The sequence below is a fragment of the Chinchilla lanigera genome, unplaced genomic scaffold, assembly GCF_000276665.1.
Source record: "Chinchilla lanigera isolate Chin_1 unplaced genomic scaffold, ChiLan1.0 scaffold00089, whole genome shotgun sequence".
In the NCBI taxonomy this organism is placed as follows: domain Eukaryota; kingdom Metazoa; phylum Chordata; class Mammalia; order Rodentia; family Chinchillidae; genus Chinchilla; species Chinchilla lanigera.
This window is the reverse complement of record NW_004955490.1, coordinates 411,554-426,532: the sequence shown is the minus strand read 5'-3', so window position 1 is coordinate 426,532 and position 14,979 is coordinate 411,554.

Here is a 14,979-nt window from a genome sequence, read left to right as displayed (position 1 = left end):
AACCCGACCCAGGCAATCACCCCTGGGAGCGCAGGAAGGCAGATTTCCAGAGGTTACAAGAAAATCATTCGTCTAGGAACTGATGGCATTCTGGAAGGAAGGGAATGGAGACTCTTAAGGGGTTTACAAAGAATGAACACTTTAGAATTGAGTTCTTTTTGGAGAAATTGTCTTTCTGTACACAGCCAGAGCGTCTAAGAAATAAATTTTGTTCCATCACTCCACCGTGACTTAAAGACCTCTTTCTATCATTAGTAGAGATTAGTCTCAGAGCGGCAAATTTCTTTTTAGCAGATGAAGCATAAGCCTACTTATTCAAATCAATTATTGAAACCTTTAAAGTTGATCAGGAGTCATGCAGCAATTTTGGGGTACAGCATCCTTAAATAGACTTGAGGCTTAAGCCATGGTCAAGAGCTATGTCACAGTCCTGTGGGAGAAAAATTATTTCCTCCAAAGGACTTTTATGGAAACTTTAAAATAGCTAAGCATATCTTACGAATAAACTGGTAATAAGATACAGGCATATGAAAGGTGTCATAAAAATTAATGTGCTCCTAGTATCTAACATTAATACTTCTTTTTCACAATTAAAGATTCTAAGATCTTGCCTTCCAACTTGGAGATGGTTTCAAATGTGAAAATATGGTGGATGACATAGATAATTCAGGTTGCAAGGCAGTGAATCCTGTGTTTTCTCCCAAATGCCTGTTGTTTCTCCTCCCAAGGCACTGTCTCAGAGGTTTGCCAATTACAACAGCATAAGTGTTTTAAAAGAATGTTCACTTGAGTTCCCAGCAAAAATAATTTCAAAGAGACGTTGGCATTGAAAACATTCACAAATGAACTCCATAGTTCATTACCTCAGTTGCAGGCACAAACAAAGAGATAATATGACTTTTTTTGATTCAAAATATGCTTTTGATTGAAACAAACAAAACATTATAATCTCTGTTAGAGAAAAAATGCCCGAGGCAGGGTAAAGGTAAACTAACTCCTCTACTTCTAAGATGAATTTCATAGTCTTGTTATGGACAATGACATACACTTTTTTGCCCCATGGAGCCCGTTTTATGGCCTCTGATCATTTGATGGTTGCTTAGGTTTGTAGCATGTTGAGTATCTGTGGTCGTGGCAAACCACTAGAGTTAAAATTGTGCAGAGGAAAGAGAATGTGGTTTATTGGATGCTAAAGTAAACTGAAAATCAGCAAGATCTTGGTTCTATTTCTGGCGTCTCTTTGGACAAATCCTACCTTCCTTGACCTTAAGCAACTCATTTACTATAACTCTACCCTAGATGGTGCAATTAGGCCTTATTATAGGAAGGCTTCAAAACCAAAGTTTTCCACAGCCTAATTTATAAAGTAAGGAATAAATGTCAAATCATTAATTGAAGAACTGTTCATTCTCAATGCTTCAAGCCCCACTGTCTAGCAGTACTATGGAAAGCACAGCTAAAAACAAACTCTAGCATAGCAGCGGGAACACATGGCTGGTTATCTGAGGGCAGTTATGGGGAGAAAAGGAGAGACCCAGGACAAAAATGTATAGTTACTCTCTTTCCTTTCTTTCCTTCTATTTCTTCCTTCCTTTGTTTTGTTGGAAAAAGGAGTAGGAATTGCCCTGTGTCACTTGAACAAGGCACGGGACTAATTGAGGATTTATAGGGAGGAAGAAGGGGATGGAATAGTCCACCGCCCACACCTCTGACTGTGAATCAGGGTTTCAGGAGGGGTAACCCATATGGTTTCTAGAGTATCTGGGATTTTTGAGCAGTGAGGCTTAATCTGAGCTAATTTGGAAGAGACACTATTTTTCCACTTTTGGGAATTTTACGTTTTTATTTTTTATCTCTGGAATATAACTTGTAAAGCCATGTCTCAGGACTAAATCTTTAGCTATAGGATATAAGACAGTGGTAAAGCAAAATTTCTTTTATTCAAGGTTACTTTAACAGACAAGCAAACAAATTCAAGGATGCCTGTATTTTACATACTGAAAGATAATTAAACCAAGTGACTATTATTTCTGACCTGTTTTATGGCTTTAAGTGAATGTAGTCTCTTTTAGAGATGGTAGGGTCATTAGAAATAAGCAGCTGTTTTACAGAACGATAAGCTGCAGTACAGATGAAAGAAGTGAGCTATCCAAGATCAATACAATAAATATTTTGTTTTGTTTTGTTTTTTTGAAATAAAGTCTTGCTATACAGTTCAGGCTGGCCTTGAACTCACTGTGTAGTCTAGGCTGCTCTTGAACTCATGGCAACCCTGCTGCCTCAGCCTCCTGGGTGCAGAGTTTACAGGTATCCCGTTACATCCCCACTCAGCACAGTAAATATTAAGCCTAAAAATAAAATCTGAATCTTATTATAGTAGTAAACATTCCATTGCTTAAATTTGCAATCGTATGACCTGACAAGTTCCTAGAAGTAGCAGCATTTGAGTTTTCCTTCTTTCTATGAGAAGCCCAAGTACTACGAAACCAGCTGCTGAGACTATAACTGACTTGAGTTGCATGTCTCTTAGTTTTTATTTCAGCTTTAAATTCTCTGTCAGTATCACATATGCTATTACTTACTTGATCGTCATTATTAGTCCCAACACAATGAAAAGAGAAAGTTATTAAGAGAATGAAGGGCATAGTCCAACAAAACCACAGGATCTTCTAGAGAACATTTTTAATACATACGAAAATTACTGATGGCTTTTCTTGCTTAAAAAGAGTGGATAAGCTGAATCTTTTCCAAAGTTATATTCTACAACTCTATAGCAGTGCTAGGTCTTCTACCAGCACATATTGTATCTTCTGGTAAATTATAAAATGCTACTCCTGTAGGCAGATAAATTGAAAAACAAAGTTCCCTCTTGGTGGATGGATTGTAAAAAGGCACACCTCTGACCTGTGCCAGTTGAATTTTCCCACCTCCTGACACTGTACCTGGAGCCTCTATGAAAAGTCGAGTTTGCACAATTTTAAGCAGTGACCCTGAGCATTATTCTCTTTTTTCCAAAAGCTGTCACTTCTGTCTTCATTAACAATAAATTTATATGGAGCTATGGAAAACACACACACATCTTGGCATTTCTCTGGCTTGACTTCAATGCCAACAAAGACAACAGCCTAAAATCTCTCTAGCCTAGCTTTTTACATTACCAAGAATATTGACCCATTCCTGCAAATTGTCAGACTGCCTTGACAGTCCAGCCAAATTCTCCCGAAACTTTAAAGCTTCCTCTTTCAAGAAGTGTTTGCTGATTCATTCCAATCCTTCATTAATATTCCTTGCATTCCTTATGATTCATTGTTGGTTGAGAACTGGCACTAATAAGATAATGTCACTGATACTGCGGCATTTTTCTAGGGACCCCAGTAATGCTTTAGTCGCCAAATTGCACGGGGTAATGACATGCGAGTTGTGGGAGCAGTTTCAGGGGTAAGGCAAAAGTCAAGCCAGAGCCTATCTAACAGCTCTGTATTGTGGGGCAACGTAAACTTGCAAGTAAGAAAACAAATGTATAATTGCCCAGTGCACTCAGAACTGGCATATGCAGTCCAGAAGTCCTTCTGTCTGTGTCTCTGGTACAGATGCCTACCCTGCCAGTGCTTCCAAAGCCAACAGATCCATCCTTCCTCCTGGCTATTGCAAATACCCGGTGGTCAAGGATATCTGCCTCTTAAGTAGTCCAGATAGGGCTTTAATCAACTGTTGTACTTTCAACAGGAAAAACTTCTGTAGCCTGTTTAAAAATGTGAGAAAAAGGCTGGATGTGTAGTTTAGTGGCAGAGCGCTTGGTTAACATGTAAGACACCTTAAGCCCCTCCTTCCAAAAAAGTGAGTAAAAATAACATGAAAACTATTAAACTGTCATAGTAGCAAAGACATGTATTTTAGTCATTTAGCTCATTCCCTAAAATGCCTGATTTCCTGAAACTGGTGCATATTTGAGTGAAAAAACACAAAAGCAATTTCAAGTCTATCTTTTCCGTTTCCAATAGAAGAGGAAGTTGAACAGGGAGTGGGAGGACTAACAGCAATTGATGTGACACCTGTTGATACCTTATCAAATATATATGTGGAAGTGTTTATTCTTTTCTGCCAGGTTGTACTTGTGGTGCTAAAGTCTCCTACCTATGTGGATTGCATTGAAGTAAAGCTTGCCTTTGTGTGTGATGGTAGTGGGGTGGGGACAAAACAATGACAAAAAGTGCAGTGGGGCAAAAGGCCATCTTATTCCCCTTTCTATTCCAAAGCTCAGCGCCAAGTCTTAGCACTCCAATTGAGCAAAGGTCAAATATAACAATGAATTAATAGAAGAAAAATGCAATTCAACCTCCAGTGCCTAGATAGGTGTGTGTGTGTGTGTGTGTGTGTGTGTGTGTGTGTGTGTCTGTCTGTCTGTCTGTCTGTCTGTCTGTCTTGTGGGCAGTGTTAGAGGTCAAGTTGCAATTCCTAGACCTGAATATTTTGTGGTTCCCCTTTGTCAGGCGGACAGACTGACAGATGGTATACCTTGCTCAGAGCAACCCCCGTGCTCTTAGAGAAGGGGAAGATCCCATTTCATTCAGCTTCCTCCACTCATCAGCAGAATGAGTGATCACAGAGGTCACCATTATTTGGGAGGCATTTGATTTACATTTGAGGTAGACTGCATATTAATTAGGGTCCTGTCTGACTGTTCTATAAATATTTGCCTTAAATCTTCAGAAAGTTAAAAACTGACTGAGAGCCAGGCCCAATATCCATGCTGCTCCTGTTTCCCAAAGTATATAATCAAGGCACAAAGTAAGTGTCACTATTTGTATGATAGCATGTATAAATAAATTCTTATTTTTGCAATTCAACATAACATAGTTTTACAGATATGAAGATAATGATATGGCAAATTATGTTCAAAGCAGGTAGAAAAGAATTAAGAACTGGCAATAGAGTTTAAGGCAAGAGTAGCTTCATTGAATAAAAAAAGGCATACCCCGAACCTTCTAATCACAGACTAGGCTCCATGAATTAATGACATTTCTTTGTAAGACATGCAAGCTTTTGGTCTGTTTGGGAGTAACACATATTCAGGAATTGAGACAAACATTAGCAGAACAAAAGCTGGGACTCAGCTGTTTGGTAGAAATCGATTCGAACAACTCATAATTTCCTGGGTGACACATCATGAAACGCTAAGCTAAGTGGTGGCACCTGGCTTTGGAACCGTGCTCTCTAGGACAGCTACCAATTTATTTGTGCTGAAAAGGAAAATGTCCCCCTCCCCAGTCGTTTCATGTAAAGCCTATAAACCAAGATGAGAACGATATCAGAGGGCTGTAAAAAAATAAAAGAGCTTTCCAAGAGACAGTTATGTCTGTGTCATGCAACTTTTTCAAACAAAGCAAACAATGAGCTGCACTAAGGAAACGCTCAGAGATCTTTAAATGTGCACAGAATTTATGAGGTTCAGTATGGGAAGGAGGCATAGCAGTATGGCAGGAAAGCAGAGCTGGGGGAAAACTGGGCTCACAATACCTTGGGGTAGCAAGGTTCTCAGTATGATGTCTTCATTTACAGTACTTAGAAACTGCAGCTAGTGATTAGGAAGTGCAAGCACCCCTATACCTTAAATACCATCACACTCAGCTAACTACTATCTCTGAGAGACAAAGGAAAGTGGATTGCACAAAAGGAAAAAGCCGGGGTGGGGTGAGTTGATCCCTTGCTGACTGAGAATGGTCAATAAGAATGCATTGATAGTGGTAAATATGGTAGAATGTTTCTCCATGAAACATACCAAGTAGTGCATTACATAATTTATCTTACAACCAAATCCTCATAACACCCCAATAAGGTGGGTTCTAGTACTCCCTCAGTTATACAGATGAGGAGCTTGAGGTCAAAATAGCTTATGCATCTTGCAAGTGGCAGAGGCATGATGGGAACCTGATCTTACTCTAAGTACAGTCAATTGTAAAATGGGGATAAAAATGGGGTCTACTTTGGCCTGAGGAGGTAGCTCAATGGTGGAGCACTTGCCTAACTTGCATGAGGCCCTGGGTTCCATCCCTAGGACTGAAAAACAACCCAAAATAAGGTTTCTACCTCAGAGTTGATTTGAGAATAAATGAGGCAACACATGAGAGCAACACGGAGAGTGGCTGGCCGGGAGCCAATGCTCAAAAATGGTTGGCTCTCATCATCTTTAAGGTCATCAGTGGTTTACTACATCCTAAAAGCAGGAATCCTTTTTCCAACATCCTTGACAGGTAATTCCCAGCTCCTGATTACAGATCACCCCAGGGGCAGAAATCTCAGGACTCAAGCAAGGTGCTTCATTGTGTAAGAGCTCTCGTTTAGAGGAATTTCCTTTCATCCGCTGACATAAACCTTTCCGTAGTTTCTGCCCACTGGCCCCTAATTCTGCTATTGAGAGTTACAGAGTAAGTCGACACCCTGCTCCGCTAGACATGACAGACCAAATATGGCAAGAAATAGAGAACCACTGAAGATTTTCAGTCTAATGAAAGGCATGTCTAAAGAGGATGCACCTGACGACAGTAAGTGGAGTTGCACTGGAGAACGGTGAGAATGAAGACAGGGAGGTGGGTGAGGAGGATGTGGCAGTGTCGTAAGGACCAGGGCAGTAGGATGCAGAAGAAGCACAGATAGTTCAAGGGGAGAAAATGGCAGGTTGTGGGACTGGCCAAGAAGGGGTCAGGGTAAAAAAAAAAATCTCATTAAGGGACCTAAGTGCTCAAAAGTAGCTTTTGGGAGTAATCTTTGTTTTGTTTTGTTTTGTTTTGTTTTGTTTGTTTTGTTTTGTTTTGTTTCTTGGCTTTTGTTTTGGTCATTTGTGGGTCTGAAAGGCATGTGAGCATTTGCAGGGTGGTAAGATGATGGCTTTGGGCTTGATCTGACAATTTTAAAAAATCCAGTAATTACTTGAGTGTGGCAGTGCGTGTCTGTAATCCGGGCACTCTGGGAGACTGAGGAAGGAGGATCACAAGTTTAAGGCCAGCCTAGGCTACTTAGCAAGCACAGCTAGACCCTGTCTCAAAATAACAATAGGCCTGGGGGTGTAGCTCAGTGCAAAGGCTCTGCGTTTGATTCCCAGTGTGCATGCATGAAAATGTGTGTGTAACCACCAAGCAGAGAGAAGTGACTGGCAAGAGCTATCTGGACTAAAAGACACAAAATTTAAACTTATTAGCCAGAAAGCTTATATGGGTGAGACAAGTTGTTGACGCAGGACCTGAAATGCAAGGTGAAAATCTGAATTGGGCCTCATAGGTAACCCCCACCATGTGAAATTCTAAAGGACTTGACATTAAGGAGCCACCAACTGCCCTCCCACTCTATGTTGTCCCTTTCTTTTCCTTTTGTGACGACTTGGATCACCAATACCTGTATCTCCACTTGCCCTCTATCTTAGTCCACTTGTGCTGCCATAACAAAGTAGCACAGACTCGATAACTTATTTTAAAAACCATAAATTGACTTTTCATAGTCCTGGAGGCTGGGAAATCCAAGATCAAGGCATCAGCAGGTTTGATATCTGGTAACAGCCTGGTCTATGTTGCCAAGATAGTGCCCTGTTGCTCCAGAAAGAAGAAAAACTTTGTCCTCGCATGGTATAAGGGACAGAAGGGAACAAAAGGGGGCACCTTCCCTCCATCGAGCCCTTTTAAAAGATAACTGATTCATTCATGAGTGTGGAGTCCTTGTGACTTAAATACCTCCTAGCAGGCCCTACCTCCCAGCATTGTTGCATTAGACATAAAATTTCTAATACATGAATTTGCGGGGACACATTCAGACATGACAACATTGTGATGAAGGCAAAACTGGTTTTAGTGGTTCAGAGTGGTCATGTAGTAAGAACGTATTCAAGGAGTGAAGACACCTGCATTCTCGTCTTGACTTTATCTCTTCTTCTTCTGGATCCCAGAAAGACTGTAAGTACCCTTTCAATTCAAAACATTGAAGAGATGTCCAGTCCGCCTGCACTGAACACTGCCCCAGAGAACTGGGTCAGGGCTGCAAGCTTGTTTCCAGGATTTTTACTCATCCTAGAGTTCATAGGACAGAGAACAGCTTAGTGTACACTGCTGGAAAGAAAGGAGTAGATAGTATATTTAAAGGAAAATCCAGAAACAATAGATTTGGGTCTTGGCACACATCCCAATATAGATATCCAAACAGATGCCCACTAGTACATTCCCCTACTCCTGAACTCAGCTGGGTCATTCACTGGTGGAAATGGGTAAGAGAAAATGAGGGGAGGGAGTAACTGAATTAAATCTAGTAGAGTTCTAGTGGGGAAAAACAGGAGCTATCTGTTGTATATAGTTCACGTTCAAATATGCATAAAGCTAAATATAGAAAGGTCTAGATGGTTATATGTGCAACAGTTGCCAACAGTTCCTTTTTGGGAGGGGAATAAGAATGGGATGAGGGGTGAGAGTGTTGGGAGACTCATTTTCCTCTGTAGATGATTCAGGGTATGAGTCGTCAGAGTGAGAATGTACTCCTACCTTCCTTAGGTAATATTCAAAACAAGAAAAAAGAAGTACATTTTTAGGATTAACTGCTTATTAAGTCTGAGAAACTGAAGACTTCAGAGTAGCATTTATGGTTTCACAATTATCACAATGATGAATGACTTCATGTTTTAGGATGGTTGTGTTTTGTGTTCTGTTTTGCTTTTTTTTTTTGCATGGTGGTACTGGAGATGAAACCCAAGACCTCCGGCATATGGTAAGCACGTGTTCTTGCACTTTACTACACCCCAGCTCTGATTGTGTTTGAATGATGGACAGCTTCCACCCTCCCTTCTCGTGATCACCAGCCTCTAGAGACTCATAGCCACCTAAGAAACTGGAAAAGGCTATATAAAAAGAATGCAGAGGAGAAATGAAGTGTTTGCAGTGCACCAGGAAAGTTGGCTAGTGGGCTGTTGTAGTTGCAAAGGTTAACTGAGCAGTATGCCAGGCAATAAACCGGAGGGTCTTCCTCAACCTTCTCCCACCCTTTGACAAGCAACTGAGACATAATTTGGCTGGTGTAAGTCCAGCACAGAGGTGGGAAACTCTTCAGCACAGTAGTGACAGTGCCCAGCCTCCCCAGATCTGGCACATTTCAGAAGCTGCTGACGTGTTGATGCCTGCTAAAACATGATGTGGGAAGAAGAATGAATGTGGGCAAGCTCAGCTAACCACTCAGAAGGAAATGATCTCATTTCTCCTGCTGGGCAACCCCCAGTTGATGGTAAATAGAGTAAGACAGGGTAGCATTTAAATTCCTTCATTATTTCTTTTTTCTCAAAAGCCACAAATTTACAGATGATGCCTTCAACTGTCTCTTGCTCATTATCATAACCATTGCCAGAGAAGGGGAAATATTCAGACATACTATCTTGGCTCGAATTTTACTTTCTTGCTCCTCTTTCAGGATATTTCCTTTTTTTCCCCGAATACACATGAGTGGCCTTTGGCACTTATGATGGTTTATGTGCTGGCTGGTTGCAAGTCATGAATATGGGGGCCTTTAATCCATAATCTCTCTCCCAGCATAATTTGTCTATGAGATTCCTTTCCTGTCCTGCCAGAGGGGAGAAGAGCTATAATTCATGATCCTGTGATCTTCAACATGGCTTCTGGCACAGTGAGTAAGTTCTTTGTTCTTTTAGGACAGAACTGTCACTCATCACTAAACAGTCCTTTATTTTTTTCCCCAAACACTGACTCATAGAATCATAGATTCTCAGGGATGGAAGGAAGCCGAGAGGTCGTCTAATCCAACCCCTTATTAGTTGACTCCAGGCAGTGCCTAGGCATGGTGAATTACTTCATGCCCCCAAATAAGTAAAATTGAGTGAAATTAGGAGGGTGATTTGTGAGGCTCAGGGATGGAGCACCTCCACAAGGACTTTGAAGAGCTGTGTGTGCTTAAAGGTATGATGAAGATAAAAGTTATATTTAATGACATCTTTATTTCTGAGAGAATTAATGAGGTACAAACCCAAATTCTAAACTGAGAGACTCCTACTTGTATGTTAATAGTGATAATAATGATGATGATAGGTAAGAGCAGCTAGTTAAGATTTTCTGAACACTTGCTATCTATGAAACAAAGTTATTTACATGAATTATACAACTGCTTAATCATTGGTTTGGGGATGACATTAGCCTCAATTTACAGACTGGAACCTGACACTTTACCAGGGTTAGAGTAGCTTGCCCAAAGTCAGATGCCTGTTAAGTGGCAGAATATTGGGACTTGGTATTGTTTAAATCTTTGCCACTGGGCCTTACTGTCCTATTACTCTCAAACAAAGACAGTTACGTAGAAAATAGTTGTTTGCTGAATTTAACCAGCTGCTGGGCTAGTGAGGAGGATATATTTCATAATCTTTTCCCTAGACCCCTTGATATCCTTCTTAACATACACCCTTATTTTGAGCTGAGGCAGAAATATTTCTTGCTTCTATCCCTTCACACAAAGGATGTTTTGGTTTCAGCCAAGTGCAAGAGAAAAGCTTTCCAGAGCCTTGAAATTTCTTAGTCATCTTGCTAGTGCATTTGGAGCAGGTGATATGTTTAAAGGGAGAATAGCAGCCTCTAATCCTAGACAGCTGGTTAGACAGCAATTAAAGCCCTACCCTGATCCAAGGAATAAGGACCTTTCATACAAGCTCTCTCTCCAGCTAGTCAAAATCTACGAAGTTTTTGTCCTGGGTCTCAAAGGCAAGTTTTCTTATGAAGTGTGATCTTCTCAATCCCTATATTTTAAAAAGCTGGGTTGCTAAGCTGTGATGAAATAGCAAAAAAGAGTAAGAATAACACAAAAATAAATAACCAGAATTACTTGTAGGTAACAAAGGACCCATGCTTTTGTTTCACATTCATGCTTTACCAAGTGCTCTCTCATTCTTTATTGTATTTGATTGTTCTAACAACCTGGTAAGCAGGCAAGAAAATTTCCCCAATTTGGGGAGGAAGAAAACTGAGACAGAGTTTAAGAGAATCATTCAAGGTTTCATAGCGAAATAATGAGGAAGGCAGGACCAGGACCTAAGACTCTTTTGGCTTTGCTCTGTCCACATCAGACAGTTTTATAATGATGCTTAGAATGTTCACAATTTTTCAACCACTATAAAATATCTCTAATAATTTTATTATCCTCCTTTGGTCTTGAATAGCTTGGTGTTAAAATGTGCTTTTTTTATCTTTGTGGAAATTAGTATATGTCAAAGTATTAATAGATAAAGTTTCCTGAACTTAATTTTTCATTTTGTTATTATTAATTTTCATGCTGAGAATTCTAGATGTTATTTTTGAAAATTCAATATATTGTCATTGCACTTACTAAATGTTACCCCAGCAATAATATTTAATGAAGTTGGAAATGTAATTGCTTGTGCGTTTGGAAAGAACAGGTGAAAAATAACACAGTAATAGCTACTATATGCTTCTATTTATTGTGTGTACTCATTCATTTAATTCTCTCTAATATCAAAAAAGGGAAGATACCACTATTGTTCCACTTTATATCTTAAAAATTGACTTTCTGGCTGGGGATGTAGCTCAGGAGTAGAACATTTACCAAGCATGCCCAAGTTCTTGGGTTTGATTTTCAACACTATAATATAAACTAAAATTTTAAAATGGACCTTAGAGATGTTAATATAACCATGGCATCACAGATACTAAGTAGTAAAGCTGGAACTCAAATCTGTATAGTCTGACTCCAGGGTGTAGAGATTTCCCTTCTTTCTTTTTTTTTCTTTGCTTTCCTTTCCTTTTCTTTTCTTTTCTTTCTTTTTTTCCTCTTTCTTTCTTCCTTCCTTTCTTTCTTTCTTTCTTTCTTTCTTTCTTTCTTTCTTTCTTTCTTTCTTTCTTTCTTTTTGAGACAGTCTTCTTCTGTACACCAAGGTGGCCCTGAACTTGCTATGGAACTCAGGCTGTCCTCAAACTGGCAATTCTCTTACCTCAGGCTCCTGAGTGCTGGGATTTCAGGTGTATACCACCATGCCTATTTAAAAGTCTAGACTTTTAAAAAATGTAGACTTTTTAAAAACTGCTTTCTAGTAGTTGAAGGTGAAAATACCAGCAGCTCATCTTGAGTGTTTATTATATACCAACTACTTTGCTAACAACTTGGCCTTCTTTATCTCATTATTGTCAAAACCTGTGAAGTAAGTAAAAATATTATTTCAATTTTATAGATGAGGAAATTAAAGGTGATAATATTAAGTAATTTCAGTAATACAACCAGTAAAGGAAGGAACTACCTTATATCTTTATTTTTCTGTATGCTATGTAGATATACATAGCCTGTGAGGATAAAAAAAAATAATCACTATACAGCAATATTTTGTATTTACATATACAAGGTGTGCTCAAACTATATGGTGAACATTAAATTTAAAAAAAAAATATTGCAATAAAAGACACATTGCCATTACCCCCCAAAATACTCTTCCTTGCTTCAAACACATTTGTCCTGTCATTTTTGCCGCTTTCTGAAGCAGTTCTAAAAGTCTGCTTTCAAAAATTTCTTCCTGAGTTATGATCAAAATTATGGTGAATGCTGCCTCCAAATGCCATCCAATGAAAGGACAGGCTCATAAAAACAGTATAGCATGTTCTCGTCTACCTCATTCACCAGATTTGGCACCATGCTACTTGTGGCTCTTGACTAAAGTCTAAAGGCGCACAAAAGGTAAACTTTTTCTTTCAAATTCTTATTTTTATTAGTGCATGTTTGCACTATATAATGATCACATTCATTGTGGGGAGCTGGTACATGGACATAGCGCATCTTAATTCTTCTTATGTCCCCTTTCTCCCAGACCCATTCCATCCCTTGAAAAGTAAATATTTTGAATTGATTCAGGACACTGAAGCAGCCAGATCAGCACAAAGACACTCATGAAAGAGGACTTCCAGAACTGCTTCAGAAAGTGGCAAGAATGATAAGTGTGCTCAACGTAAGGGGGAGTATTTTGAGAGGGATTTGTGGCAATATGTCTTTTACTATAATACATTTTGTGAAAATTTTAAACATTCACTGTAGTTTTTTATTATACCATACATATATATTTATATTATACCATACATACATATACATATATATGTATATATATGTATATGTAGATATATGTATATATATATACCATACATATATATTTTATTATACCATACATATATATGTATATACAAACTCATAATCATAAACTCACGTCCTGTGAGAAACATTACTTTTACTCTTGCAGTTACTGACTGGTGCGGGAGATGGGGACATCTTTATATACTAAGAAGCCCTTAGTGAAGACAGAAGTCATTCAATCAGCAAGGGTATAAACAAAAGCGTCAACTGGGACACATTGATTTGCTGGCCATCATCATGTTAACCATTTTATGAAGTTGGGACCTGACATATATAATTTCTATCTTATATTTGTTTTGGAAATTTTATAGAAGAAAAAATTAAAATAGTGATGTGATGAATGCTATGTAATGGCACATGAGCTATGTTGTCAAAACATTTAGAAGATTAAATATGTACAGACAGGTGTCCATTTGAATCTTGATTCTGTTGCTTCTTAGCTCTGTGATGTCGAGATACTTAACCTCTCTGAGGCGCTGTCGACTAGTTCTTAAAATGAAACTAATCATAACTACTTCACAGTGTTGCTGTAGGCTTTCAATGAGTTTAAATGTGCTAAGCATCTAGTCCTGTACTTAACATGAAGCAGTAACTCAGTGTCTATCAGTGCCCTTTGCCTTTCCTCTGAGAGTCATTATTTGAAAATAATCTCCACATAGCTGGGACTTTTAAGATCTAAAAGACAGTTGTGATTAATAGTTTAATACTGTATCACCATTTCTGATATTTATACAGTTATGGTCACCATAGAGCCTGTGCAAAAACTCACTCACATAAAATGTATTACTTTGTGGTTGTAATAAGATTTGCACAAAGTTATTCCTTCATTTTAATTTGTTTAGTCTTCTTTTCTTACTACTTGGCAGAGTCGCCTAAATGACAACTAGAAAACCAGAAAGACATGGGAAAGTAAGTTATCCAAGCTGACAACCAGAACTGCTTGGCCTACTTTATAACAACTGGCAAATTAACCTTCACACACTCTGATAATACTGCAGAATTAAAGTAGCAACTGTCTGTGCTTCCCCGCAGCTGTCTAGTTTGCTAATGCACATTCCTAAAATAAAAAATTTTTAAAAACCACACACTCGCACACACACGCTAATTGTCTCTTTCCTTTCAACAATCCAGCTACTCAGCCCTTCTTGAAAGCCATTTTGGTAAACACTGTGCTGACCAAAAAGTGTCTGGAGATGGGAGGATGGAGAAAGCGTGTATTGTTTATTGAATATCAGAAAACACTTCCTTCAAGGGACCTAAGGCATGTGTGAGTGCTATCATAAGAGCCACATTTTAAAAGGCTGAAGTCATCGCAAACACCGCCTTAGAAGAGTGTGCTAATGCCAAAACCTATCTTCAACAGCATTTCCAGATCTGCTTTTTTAAAAAGCTAGAGGTTTTTTATGCTATAAATCAAGAGTGAACAAGCAAAGGTTCAGCAGTTCACTTCCATGTATTGCTCCCCTTCTACTTTTAACTCAATTTCTTAGCCAGGTTACATTTTTGGGGCCACAGGAAGGGAAAACAGAGATGAGGAAGACAAACAGGGTCGTGAATTCAGTAAAGAAGTGAGCTGCACACGGGTATAATAATCAGTAAACCTAGAGTTACTTCAAAGTCAGGGAAGATGGAAAAGAAAAATGTATTAAAAATTGACTTACAGCTAAAATTTCTTTTTTAGAAAACCTCCATCTTGCTATTGAATGGCCTCAGTCTGGAATTAGAATTCTATAAACAAAGAGCCATATTTAATTACCTGGGAAACCCAATTTTAACTTAACTTTAGCAATAAAAAGAAATCTTGTGTGCAAATTCAGAAAGGAA